Source organism: Lolium perenne, chromosome 5, assembly GCF_019359855.2.
Source record: "Lolium perenne isolate Kyuss_39 chromosome 5, Kyuss_2.0, whole genome shotgun sequence".
NCBI lineage: Eukaryota > Viridiplantae > Streptophyta > Magnoliopsida > Poales > Poaceae > Lolium > Lolium perenne.
This window is the reverse complement of record NC_067248.2, coordinates 25,704,418-25,718,760: the sequence shown is the minus strand read 5'-3', so window position 1 is coordinate 25,718,760 and position 14,343 is coordinate 25,704,418. Positions and strand designations below refer to the sequence as shown.

The 14,343-nt window shown below is 48.0% G+C and overlaps 1 pseudogene; it reads right to left on the bottom strand.

Moving 5' to 3' along the window:
* Positions 1-733: 733 nt before the first annotated feature.
* On the bottom strand, positions 734-1,427 carry LOC127303157 (probable carboxylesterase 17; annotated as a pseudogene).
* Positions 1,428-14,343: the final 12,916 nt, after the last annotated feature.

The window sequence follows — 14,343 nt, the reverse complement described above, 5'->3', positions numbered from 1 at the left end:
GGCCGCGGCGGAAGCTCCACCGAGCCTGGCCGTAGCTTCAACCCTCCTCCCACCGGCGAGAAGACGGAGGCGGACAAGATCCGCTCCGACGCGGATCCGTGGGAGCTACCACTTCTGCAACTACGGCGTCGCGGCGCCGCCCGCCGCCAAGCGGGAGTAACCGCTACCGCCGTCACGCCTCATCCCCTTCCGCGGCGTCCTCTTCGTCGAGCTCCTGCCCGCACCCGTCGACGGCGTTGGTGGTGAAGATGGAGGAAGACGCGGAGCTAGAGCGCCTCCCGCAACCCAACTTCAGGCCCGCCGACTACCTCGACGCCGCCGAGCTGGAGCGCCTCCTCCCGTAGCTCGGCGTGGATGCTGGGTGCCACCGGACGAAGGACGGGATGCGTAACCTAAACTAGCTCTTCTCCCGCATGGATAAAGGAAGCGTCAGAGTGGTATCGTGAAATGGCAGAAATGACTAGGGTCTAGATCGAGCTCGGTCGTCTCTTCTTTGACATGATGTGTTAGCATTTGAGTTGACAAACCGATGATTTTTTTTAATAATACAATATATTTCACTTTGAACCATGCATATCTATTTTAATAATTTTACTTAAGACTCCCTTCGTTCGGAAAATCAGCGTGAAACCCAGGAATATATTTCACCATGCGAGGGGTTGTGCCGGCAGCAGCCACGGCGTGGCATGGCGCCGCCAAGTGGGACATGAGGGGTCGCGGGAGAGGGGGCGGCTCAGGTCCTGTCGGCTGTCGCGCAGGATGCCCGCCTCCGCCACACACACACCAGCACGGGCGGCAGCGGTAGGGTATCCATCCTGGGCGCGCCACGGGACAGCGGGTTGAACCACGGGTGGTCACGGCCAGCTCCGGCGGGGAGCGCCATGCGCCAGTAGCTGTCCGATGTTGAAAGGCTCAGCGCCGACTGCGGTCGCTGCGGCGGCGGGCCGCCGAAGAACCGCTGGATCAGGATGGCTTCTTTGTCGGTGTAAGCTTGGCCAGAGCGCCAAGCTGGCCCTCGCCGAGCCGCGCGGCGATGTGAACGCGATGGCGGTGCCCATGCTGTCGCCCATCAGGTACCCCGCCTGCTGCCGCACCGTCGCGAGCCCGTCGTCGAAGGTCGAACGCGGCCGGGACGCGGTTCTCGGGCTCGAGGCGGTAGTCCACTGACATCACAACGCAGGTCGTCCGCGCAGGGACCTGGGCCAGGAACTCGTGGTAGCAGAGCCGACGCAGAAGCCGCCACCGTGGAAGTACACCACCACGGGAACCATCCATGCCGCGGCGACCGGCGTGTACAGCCGCTTCCACACACCCGTGGCGCGGGCGACGCCAACAACGTCCCGCGCGAGGACGACGCTCATCGCTGCCGTCAAAATCCACGTGCAGCAGTGCAGGGGATCGCAGGGGAGTCTCCTCGCTGCCGCCATTCTTGCTGACCTGGTAGCTGCTGCAAGCTCACTCGCGCCCCGCCGACGTGTAGTGCCGCATCCTCCATTTTCTCATGCAAACAAAGTTCGAGCAGAAAGGTGAGACAAACGAAACGGTAGAAGCAATGTAGGGCCTGCGACAATGACATCAAAACGCTTAGAGAGGCTCCCAAGCCTGGGAGCTTAGATCTCTTTAGAGATATGCATCCTTCCTTAAACAATTTTTCAAATTCACCATGCGCTTCTTCTAAATTCTGGAAGAGAAGTGTCTTTCCTGGAGAAGAACAAAAGCAGCAAGAACCGTTGGATTTGGCAGACCATATTTTCCGTCCTCTGCCCCGACGCTGCGCGCTGAGCTCTCCCTATATAAATGACTTCTCTCCCCCGTCTCTCTCTATTTCGCTCTTCTCCGTCGCTCCTCCACTGCTCCTCCACCCTCTTCCCCACCAGGCCACCTCCCTCCACCTCCGCCATGACCTTCGTCTTCTCCCCGACCGGCCCCAACCCTGCCACGGACAAGAAGAACAGGCCGCTGGTGCCGGTTGACTTCACACCGAGCGGGACGCACAACAGCTTCGAGGCGCTGGAGGAGGTCACCAGGCAGGAGAAGAAGGTCGACAAGAAGCTCAGGTTGCAGGCCGCCAAGAACGCCAAGAACACCGCCGCAGCATTGGCCGACGCTTCCTCAGCCAGCGGCTCTGGTGTCGGCGCCACCACCACCGGCCCCTCCGTCTCCGTCTCCGTCTCCGTCTCCGCCGCGCGGCGCCGTCGCCGACGCGGAGGACGACGCCATCGCCCACGCCGAGATGCCCCCGCGGACCCTCGCACCACAGGAGCCGCCGTCGACGGTGGCCGTCGATGGGGTGGTCGCCTCCTCCTCTTCCTCTCTGCCTTGGGCGCGGTGGCCGTGGGGTTGCCTCTCGGGGTGGCGCTCCGGCATTCTCACTGGTAGGTACGCCTCTGCTCTCGACCTTCTCCTTCTTCTGGAATGTTCTTTCTGGAAATGCAAGAAACCAAGATTAGCAGCAAGAAACGAGATTAGCACCAAGAACCCGAGATTATTAGCAGCAAGAAAGCAACCGCTTCACATTTCGTTTCGATCATTAACATTTTCTTCACTTGCAGGCCCTGATCGATCAACGCGGGACTGGATCGTGGCCGGCCACCGCTAATCAAGCGCTCTTCCTCCCGTCCGATTTGCCTTAGCTGATAGAGAAAATTCCGTTGGTTAGACCCGCCCGCGGCCGGTTGCTAGATAGTTTGCTACGTATTCTTTCCATTCTTTAGTGGACAAAAGTACTTCTCCGTATGTTATCTGTCAAACATATTGTAAAGTTTGAGGAGAACAATATGTTGACGAAGATGAACATTAGAACATCTTTGTACAAACGATTTTCCACCAGCTTCCATTAGTAGAATTTCAGAAGTTGCAGGGACAAAATACACGGCGTATTTCATTTGACCCACATAGAGTTGTTAGCATAAAAAAGTAACACTTTTCGGTTTAACTTTCGATTTCCGACGTTGAAGTTGCAGGAACATCTTTGTACAAACGATTTGCGACCAAAACAGTTTTCCATTAATTTGTACAAATGATTTCTGACCAAAACAGTTTTGTATTAGTACAATTTCAGAAGTTACATGCACAAAGTACATGTGTATTTTATTTGACAACCATTACCATTTATATATAGTCGCCGAAGTATAGCCTGAGACGGTACCTAGCACAAAACCCCCATTTTTTCTTCTTAAATTTTGAAAAAATACCACTTTACATGCGTGACAAAATGTGATATCTCCACAACGTATTTTTTTGGGCTCTTTTACGGTAGGGACGGAGGAGAGTCAGCCGTCCAAACGGCCAAATCCAAGTGCTTAGATTAACTCATACTACTCGGGTCGATGAGTAGTATTTTTGCAATCAAGTGTAACATTGTTATATTTCTACCCACCCAAGGGTACTTTGGGGAGTTTTAAAAGGAAAAGAAGGGTATTCACTAGAATTGAGGAACGATGGGACCTGGCCATCCGCTCCACCAGCAGGCTCCCGCCGCTGCGGCCTCTTTCCGCGCCGAGCACCGCCGATGGAGGCAGCATAGCGCCGACCTGGGCCTCGTGCAAGTGTATGATCAGCTGTCCAACAGTGAGGACCCGCTGCTTGCACACAGCCGCGGGAGGCTGCTGATACCGGGCGCGCACACCAGCTCCTGCGCTAGGCTGCACGCCCAAGGCGGCCGGACCCGATGCTTGCAAACCGCCTCAGCGAGGCTGCTGGTGCCGGGAGCGCGGGGAAGCTCCTGCGGCAGCACGCCGACCAGCAGGCGTGGAGCCCTATGCGCATACGCCGCTTGCACACCGCCGCGGCGAGGCTGACTGTGCCGGTCGAGCTCCTGCGCCAGGCTGCACGCCATCGCGCACGCCTGCTTCTCACCGCAACGCCGCGGCCACTTCGGCACGGCACGGGACAACACACTCCACTAAAAACGCATTGGCTCGTTGCTCACGTTATTTGAGATAAACTCCCCGTATCTGGACTCCGGAGCTTACTTTTACTCTGCGACCTATCTCTGAATTTTCGAGTACTGTTAGTACCTCATTCATTGTTTATCTGTTTGTTCTTGTGAAATCCAGATAAATGCAAGCAAAACTGTGAAATGCAGATGGCAGTAGTGTATGTACTTCTATTTATCTGTTCTTACTGTGAAATGCAGATGGCAGTAGATGATGTAATACATTCATTGAGACGCATGATTTTTAGACTAAGTGCAGAGTATACGAAAATCACGTCTAGTCTAGGCCGTGGCAAGAACGCCAGCGACGGCAGGGCGGGAGCACGGGCCGTGTGAGAGCAATGGCAACTCTTTGTTGGCGCTCTGGAGAGATCAATTGATTGCCCCTAATCATGGACTAGGCTCGCGCCCTTACAGAAAAAAAAAGATATCTGCCCAAATTACCCCTGGCTCAATACTACTCGTCCATGGGACAAGTAAGTTGTACCGTAAAAAGCCTCATTTTTTTTTTGCAATATACAATAAACCAAAATTGAACACAAAGTGACACCGAGCGGGCCCTTTTTCCAAAGATTGTGTGGCAGAAATTTGTGCACTTTGCTGAGCTAGAACTGTGTCCCACTAGTCAGCCCCACATATATTTTCCCGTATATATCTTCGTCTTCATGGATTATCCGTACATTTACCTTCGTGTTTTTCAGCTGATCAGATTGGGTATCCTAAGAAACACATCCACAAATGTGTATCTATAGGTACTGTAGCAAATTGATAGGGTTTTTTTTTTCCAGTTGCCAATGGACTATACATTTTCCAAACACTATGGTTCATCCTCTGGCCAAAAAATACTTCTGATCATGTTGTTTGTGTGATTAGCATTGCAACTACAATTCAAAAAGAACATATCTTCAGATTTGAAAACCAATGGATTCAGCAACCTGGTTTCTTTGAGCTAGTGGAAAGGGTATGGAAAATTCATGTTAGAACAAATTCAACTGTTGGGGTTGTCACAGCAAAAAATTAAAGAATTTGAGGTATGAACTAAAGAAATGGGGTAAAGGTTTATCCCATATAAAGCTTCTTATAGCTAATTGTAAGAGTGCTATTCTCATCCTGGATCAATTGGAGGAGGAAAGACCACTCGGTAGTCCGAAATTTAATTTCAGAATTATTGTTAAAGTGCACATGAAGGGGTTGTTGTAGAAACAGTCTCATTATTGGAAAATGAGATGCACCATAAGATGGTTCAAATTGGGTGGTGAAAATACAAAATTCTTCCATGCCAAAGATACCGAGAGATACAAGAATAACATTATTACTGAAATCAAGGATGATGAGGGACCTATTCTTACTAACCATCATGACAAGGCCAGTGCTTATCTTCAAAATTCCAAAGGCAGAATAGGCATTTCAATTCCTACCTCATCCCCATTCGTATTATCCTCCATGTTATCCTATGTTACAGGTCTGGATTCTTTGGTTACTCCCTTCACTTGGGAAGAAATTGAAAATATTGTCAAATAATCATGAAACCTAACAGAGTTCCTGGCCCAGATGGGTTTAATGACCTTTTCCTCAATAATGCTGGAACATTGTGAAAAATTATTTTGTCATGATTTTCATTCTGGTGAAGCTAAGCTGCAGAGCATCAATGGATCCTATATCACTCCGGTTCCCAAGAAAGTAAATCATGAGACAGTCACGATTTCAAACCTATATCCCTAACAAACACTTGCCGCTAATAGAATGCAATATGTAATCACTAGTATTGTCCAGGATAGAACCATACAGGACTGCCTTGGCTGGTCCTTTGAATTCTTACATCAATGTTAACAGTCCAAGAGGAAGATTGTTGTCCTCAAGATTAATTTTGAAAAATATTTTGATACTCTTGACCATGAGGCTATAATTGCACTGATGAGGGTTAGGGAATATCAGAGTTATTCCTTGCTTGGATTAAGGAGGTACTCTCTTCTTATTCTTTTGATGTTCTTTTGAATGGAATGCATGGCAAGAAATTTCGGTGCAAAAGAGGGGTCAAACAAGGGGACCCTCTTTCCCCTTGTTGTTCGTTCAAGGAGCTAATCTTCTTCAATATTTAGTCGACTTTTCATATAAAAATGGTTTGCTGACTCCTCCAATTCCTATAAGGGCTGAGTTTCCCATTATTTACTATGCACATGATACTATCATTGTTTTACCAGCTAAGGAGGAGCAACTTTCCATTTTGAGAAAATACTGAATCTGTATGCAGCTTTCACTTGCTTGAAAATCAATTACAACAAATCTTTCTTCATACCCATCAATTTGTCAAAGGATGAAGCTGTAACTTTGGTGGGGTTTGGTTGTCAGCTTGGTTCAATGCCGTTCGCTTACCTTGGGCTTCCCATGGGTACTACAAAACCATGCATAAGGGATATGTCACCTCTCATTGATAGAGTTGAAAGGAGGTTATCTGCCACTTCCTCTTTCCTCTCCTATGGCGACGGATTGGTTTTTGTCAATTCAGTCCTTTCATCCCTTCCCACTTTCTTCATGCTTACATTGAGGAATCCAGTAGGAGGGTTGATGTGGTGGATATAGCTGGGAGGTCTTGTTTATGGAGAAGGAAGGACAAGGAAAAGGTGAATTATTTAGCTGCTTGGGATATGATATGCAAACAAAATAGGAAGGGGAGTTTAGGTACTATTGACCTTAGAGTGCAAAACACTGCTCTTCTTCTGAATCATCTGCACAAGTTCTACAACAATTGTGATACTCATCGGTTGGTTTGACTGGCTCTTTTTGGTGGAAGGACATCATCAGTTTATCTGATCAATACATAGCCATAAACAGATGTGAAGTGAAATGTGGCACCTATGTGCTTTTCTGGTCTGATATCTAGAAAGATCAAACTTGGCATATGAGGTTCCCCGGATTGTTCTCTTTTGCCAAGGACAAGCTTTAATCTGTCAAGGATTTTTTTCATGAATGAAAAGAGTATATCTAATTTTCATCTGCCCTTATCTGCTAAGGCTTATTATGAATGCACACAATTGCAGTCTTTGATCTCGGACATCACCATTCAGAATTAGCAGCATGATGACTGGGTTTGCACTCTTACCAATGTGATTTTCAAGCCAAAATTAGTGTATCAGAGACATTACCAGGCTGTGGAAAATCACCCCCCCCCCCTTTACGTGTGGTTGTGGAAAAGAAAATGTACTTCCAAGCACAAGTTCTTTGTATGGCTCATTCTTACATGACAAAATTAACGCCAAGGACATGCTCGTTCGGAGGCATTGGAATGTTCGTACGCATCACTCTTGTGTTCTTTGCCCTGGCAATAATTAATTTTGAACATTGGAGGCATCTATTTTTTAAGTGCATGTTTAGTACTAGAATTTGGAATTATCTCCAAATTCCATGGAAGCCTGGTGATACTGTTGATTCTCTAATTGCTGCAAAGAAATGCTTCAAAGGTCCTTGTTTCGTTATCCTAGCTTGCTGGTGTATTTGGAAACAAGCAAATGACTGGATTTTCAAAGGGATATGTCGGCGTATTGAGACCAGCAGTCTTCGCGATTACATCGTGGCGCGCGGGCCTGAGTCCATGGCACACAACAATAGTCGTGATTGGAAAACAGCAGGTACAAACTATGGTGAATCGCGTGTAACTTTTCTAAATCTTACCTTTGACGTAGGCACCCTTGTGGCGGACAAGCGCAATTTGATAAGGACGAGCCAAGAAAACGAGTTGGGGCAAGAAGAACATGACAAGAGGAGCAAGGAGCAACCCTTGGTCACCCTCCCAGGTCACCCTCGAAAGGAGGCCGAGGTACCGCGAAGCAGGGCAACCAGGTCAAGGCGTGGCCTAGACTTCCCCGAGAAGGACCAGAAGACCACTTCTCCTTCACTAGGTTGTAAGGGTACTTTCCCCCTACGTTTATTTTGGGTAATTGATAAAAATTCCTATGGACTAATATTTTAATTGAGTTTTTGTTTGAAGGAATACTCCATAGGATTTTCTTGAAGTCCATTTGTTGGATTCAATATAGTTGATGTCAAGAGAGAATGTTTGGCTCAAAGTCAATGTCACAATCCTCCAAGCCTCTTGAGTTGAGCTGTTGGCGACCAAGACCTAGAGCATGCAATCAACCGAGGTGTTCCGGCTTGAATGAAGTATGAGTATTGTTATCAAGTTCAAGCGGAACGCGGATAATTCTCTCACCCTCTTATGGTGTCCGGTTGACATAGGCATCCCCAATTGGCCTGCCGAAGATGGTACCCGGGGTTTACTGAAGGCCCACGACTCGAAGGATAAGAAGAATCGGAAGCTCAAGTTACTGTTAAGGAAAGCTAGAGTTGTATTAGGAAATAATACTTGTAATCTTGCGGGATGAGTTGGAAACCCTCCCGGACTCTGTAACTTGTGTATTACGAATCCCTTGGCTCCGCCTCCTATATAAGGGGGAGTCGAGGGACAAAGAAATCATCGATTCATTGTCTCATGAAACCCTAGTTTTCATATCGTCGAGCACTTTTCGGCTGAAACCTTCGAGATCTACTTGCCCTCTACTTCCGACTAAAACCCTAGTCTACAACTTGTAGGCATTGATAAGTTAATCCCTTGTCAATTGGCGCCGTCTGTGGGAATTAGTGGCGTCAAGGATCTGATCTCGATGGCACGTTCAAGATCGTCGACTTAGTCAACTGCAAGCAACACGATGGACAGAGGTAAACAGATCGAAACTGGTGTAGTCGATTTTGTTCCTCACCCGCCCTCCCGTTTGGATGCATATGCGTATCTGGAGGAGCCTATGGAGATGACGTTCGAAAGGTTTCACTTTCGCATCGAGAAAGAAGGAGCGTATCATCTCGAAATTCCGATCTCATCGGGATTATCGGCGGTCGATCCCGACTTTTCAAGTTCAACAGCGTCAATCGAGTCAGTAAACTAGGAGACTTCATCGTCACGCTTCATCAGCACCAGGGCAAGCGAAAAACTCGCCAAGATCTTCAGCGACATGTCCTTCGAGTCATCCGCGGACTCCGATATAAGCGATGACTCGAGCAGCATCGACAGCTTCAACTTCATCGACAGATCCGTTACCGTGGGAAAGGTCTTCACCAATCTCTATGATGGTGTCACCAAACCCAGCAAGGTTCAGAATCCAAAATATCATCAGATTTATGCCATAGGAGAACAGAGTCGCGATCAAGAGGAGACGTCAGAGGCTTTCGATGATTTGGGAAATCCATACGTCGATCCCTCTGACCTTAGGCGAGGTCTAGGCACTAAATATGTTGGGCCTACACCGCGCTTAAGGGTTCAACTTCCACAAGAAGCGTGGGATAGAGCCGCAAGAGCTATGGATGGTACAAAACCAATGGCTACAACCGCTACGATGGAAGAATTGCAAGCATACCAATACAGACTCGCCCGCGATGGAAGAGAATTGGAAAAACAGACAGTTGCTCTGAACAGAAGGAGGGAGGCAGCCTCCGCATCAAGCAGGCAAAGGGCGGAGTTAAGTCGACATTCAGGAACCTCGGGAGATAACCACAGAGAAGCTCGAAACAGAGCAAGATCTCGGCTGCAAAACATACCTGAGGTTGATAGGGAGAATTTGGTTCAAAACCTCGATATGTCCTTTATGTCGATAGACACGAGAGGGAACATTATCCCTAAGACACCAGAAGCTGGATACATGGCAACGCAAGCGTTCATCCTCGCATCCAAGCCACCTCCCGGAGATCCAAGAGAAGCATTGTACAATATTGTCATGGCAGGAGTTGGGGCCATGGGAACGGCGTTTGTAACAACGCCTCCCGAAGGCTCAGCAAGGCAAAATAGTCCACGACCTACTGCAGCAGCACAAGGTCCCGAAAGAACAAGTGGAGTAAGAGACACAGCAGCGCAAGCACGGGTGGACAGAGCATGACAAAATAGAAGGGAACATCGGCACTCCCCAGAGATAGATGATGAGGATATGTGTGGGCTGCCGTGCTTTACAAGGAGGGTCCGAAAAACTCGAGTTCCTTCGGGGTTTAAATTACCCGATAACTTCAAAAAATTCGACGGCCTGCAAGATCCAGAGGATTGTCTAGTTGATTATCTTGAGACAGTGAAGCTGATAGGAGGAACCAGAGCAAGAGCCATGCAGAGCATCCAAGTACATCTTAGCGGAGCTGCGCAATCTTGGATAAAGAAGCTTCCTCCGGGTTCCATCGACAGCTGGGACAGCTTCGAGGATGTGTTCGTCAAGAATTTCCGATCCACCTGCAAAAAACCCGCGTCACTAGAGGAGTTGAGAGCGTGTCGACAAAAGCAGGATGAATCAATGAGAAAGTACATCCAAAGGTGGAACATCATTAAAAACTCGGTGGAGAACATATCCGACGAGAGAGCAATAGATGCGTTCGTAGATGGAATTTGACGAGGAGATTTTGTCGAACACTTGGGGAGAACCAACCCAAAGACAGTATCAACGTTGATGGAGATAGCAAACAGGTGGGCAGATGGAGAAGATGTTGTTCACAACAAACGACACAGGTCACTGAGAGGAAGACCGTGGTCGAAATTTTCAAAATAGACGACGATTTCCTCGACAAAGACTCGAGCTATGACGCTCCTGGCCAAATATCGGCTGGCTTCCGAGGAAGCAATGGAGGAGGAAATAGAGATGACTATCAAAGGAGCATCGAGCGAGGGAGGCGACAATAGAGATGACTCGAAATAACAGAAAATAGTGGGCCAAGGTTCCAGAGACCTTTCGTGTCTCCCGAGGATATGATGAACGGGCCGTGTCAGATGCACTTCTATCTCGACAGCAATGGGAAAAGACAGTCAGGACACCTGCAGAAGGACTGTCGAAATTTTCAGGCAATGCTAAGGTTTGTAGGGCAAGCCAATGCTCACGCGACAAATAGAAACCCTCAAGGGCCCAGGAGTGAGATCCACTTGCCACCTCCTCCCGCAATTACGGACGAAAATCGACACCAGCTCAGAATAGCGGTAGCACCACAACCATCTCCATACGTTGATCATAACTCCAACGGCGCAGTCTCGATGATTCAGAAGGGTAGGCCGTCCAATAGAGCTCAGAAAGTAATCTCGCGACAAGTGTTCATGGCAGATAAGATGCCTCCACCAACGATTGAGTACCTAAATTGGTCAGGGCAAGACATTGGCTTCACAATAGCGGACCACCCGCAGCAAGTTCCTCGACCAGGGCAGCGGCACTCATCTTACCAGCAGTAATTGCAGGGTTCGACGTATCTCGAGTGTTCATAGATGGCGGCAGCAGTTTAAACCTTATGTATGCAGATACACTAAGAAAGATGAACATATCTCTAGCAAATCTGAAACCAACCGACACACGTTTCCATGGTATCACGCCAGAGAAGCCGAGTTATCCGTTGGGGAAGATCAATCTCGACGTTCAGTTTGGGACCCGAGAAAATTACAGAATAGAAAGGCTGGAGTTTGAAGTCGTAGATTTCCCATCGCAATATCACGCCTTGTTGGGACGACCAACATATGCCAGGTTTATGGTAGTACCACATTATGCATACTTGTTATGGAGGTTACCTGGACCTAAGGGACCAATCACAGTCAAAGGAAGCTTCGCGTTAGCCGATAAATGTGACAAGGATTTTCATCGACGGTCAGAAACTTTCGGGATGCAAGCAGAATACATGGCATCAAGGCTCACGACTGATTATGATGTGCTGCCAGATGTAGGGAGGCCTAACAAAGAACCAACCATTAACACTGCAAAAGATTCCAAGGAGGTGCAGATTCACCCGACAGATCCAAAGAAAATGACGTCCATCGCGACAGACATGGACCTCGCATAGGAAAGCGCGGTCGTTGAGTTCCTCCGTGAGCACTTGAAAATCTTCGCATGGTGTCCAGCTGACATGCCAGGAGTACCCAGGGAACTTGCCGAGCACCACCTAAACTTGGATCCAATAGCGAAACCAATTAAGCAACCTTTGCGGCATTTTTCGGAACCAAACCTCAAAGCTATGCTGTCAGAGATTGATTGACTTAGAGAAGCTGGTTTCATTAAAGAGCTGCATACAGAGGCCACGTGGGTAGCAAACCCAGTGCTGGTCCCGTTGAAAAACACTAAAGTCCTTCGCAAGTGTGTCGACTTTACGTGTCTTAACAAGCACTGTCCAAAGGATCACTTTCCTCTCCCAAGGATCGATCAAATTATCGACTCCATGGCAGGATGTGAACGTCTTTCCTTCCTGGACGCATACTCTGGTTATAACCAGATAAGGTTGAAAGAAGAGGATGAGGTCAAAACAGCGTTCATTACACCTTACGGCGTGTTTTGCTACAGAACAATGCCCTTTGGTCTGAAAAACGCGGGAGCAACATATCAGCGGATGATGCAAAAGTGCTTAGCAACACAGATTGGGAAAAACGTACAAGTGTACATTGACGATGTCGTCATAACGTCAAAAAAGGGGGCAACGCTAATCGAGGACCTGAAGGAAACTTTCGACAATCTCGACAAGTTTTGTCTCAAGCTGAATCCGACGAAGTATTCTTTCGGCGTCCCTGCAGGAGAACTTCTCGGGTTCCTAGTCTCAGCAAGAGTGATTGAAGCTAATCTAGAAAAAATTCAAGCTATCGTAACAATGAGGAAGCCAACAAAGTTGAAAGAAATACAGCAGTTAACTGGGCGAGTCGCAGCTTTAAGCAGATTCGTCGCCAGGCTGGGAGAAAAGGCGTTACCGTTCTACGCTTTAATCAAGCAAGGAGAGAAGTTCCAGTGGAACGAAGAGACAGATAGAGCTTTCGAGGATCTCAAGCGCACAATTTTGACACCACCAATCTTGGTGGCGCCTAAAGAGAAGGAACCCCTCCTGTTATATATTGCAGCCACACCTCAGGTGGTCAGCACGGCACTTGTTGTCGAAAGAGAAGAAGAAGGAAAACTCCATGGAGTGCAGAGGCCGGTATATTTCATCAGTGAAATTTTATCGCCTTCAAAACAGCGGTACCCGCAGTACCAGAAGCTAGCATATGAAGTGTTTACAACCGCAAGAAAATTGTGGCACTATTTTTCGGCGCATCCGATAATAGTGGTCAACGAGGCGCCTCTATCCAATATACTAAACAATCCAGAAGCTACAGGCCGTGTCTCCCTTTGGGGAATAGAACTTTCTCCTCGGGACATCACGTATGAAAAAAGAAAAGCAATAAAGTCGCAAATTCTGCCAGATTTCATCGCAGAGTGGATGGAGCTGCAAAATACAGGACCCCCGGATTTATCGAGAACGTGGACTATGAACTTTGACGGGTCCAAGAGATTAGAAGGAGCCGGAGCAGGCATAATACTCATATCACCTGAAGGCGACAAATTAAAGTATGTCTTACGGATGACGTTCCCAAACGCGTCAAACAATGAGGCAGAATACGAAGCTCTTATACACGGGATGAAGATGGCGAAGGCTTGTGGTGCAATTCGACTAAAAATCTTTGGCGACTCACAATTGGTGGCTCAGCAAGTCATGAACCAATGTGATGCAGTCAATGATAGCATGGTAGCATACAAAGAAGTGTACAACAAGCTAGAGAAGCTATTTGATGGATGCGAAGTAAATCACATCAGCAGGCTGAGCAATGAAGAAGCCGATGTTCTTGCAAACATCGGGTCGCAGTGCCTCGCAATTACACCAGGTGTGTTCTGGGAAGAGATAACCGAGAGGTCTACAAAGCCGAAGAAGGCACAGAAGAAGCAGAAGGATGAGAAAACCTTGACGGCTCCCAAAGAAGCACTAGAAGAGGAGGAGGAACAGGAGCTAGTGATGATGGTGCAGATTCCATGGATGCAAGCTTACATATCATACATCTTAAGGAAAGAAATACCTGACGACCCAGTTGAAGCAAGGCGAGTTATTAGACGATCCAAAGCTTTTATGGTGGTCAAGCGAAGGATAATCCTGAAAGACGTATACGAGGGAATATGTGGCCATCACGCAAGCAATGAGCTATTGCGGCCAAGGTTTTCAGGGCTGGATTTTATTGGTTGACACCAATCGAGGATGCGAAGGAGATAGTACGAACTTGCGACGCGTGCCAGAGATTTGCCGCGAAGCATCATTCTCCGGCAGCGGAGTTGATGCCAATACCATTGTCTTGGCCCTTTGCTCAATGGGGCCTTGATATGGTGGGAAAATTACACAAGGCCTCGCCAGGAGGATACGAGTATATGCTCGTCGCCGTCGACAAATTCACCAAGTGGATAGAAGCAAAGCCGATAAATTCACCAGATGCAGCGTCAGTGATACGTCCAATTTGCATCACTATTTTATATCATAAATTTGCTGTTATTCATTGATATATTTCATATTTGGAGATGATACTTATGTTATTTCATCTATTTTGCATGATTCATGATTATTGG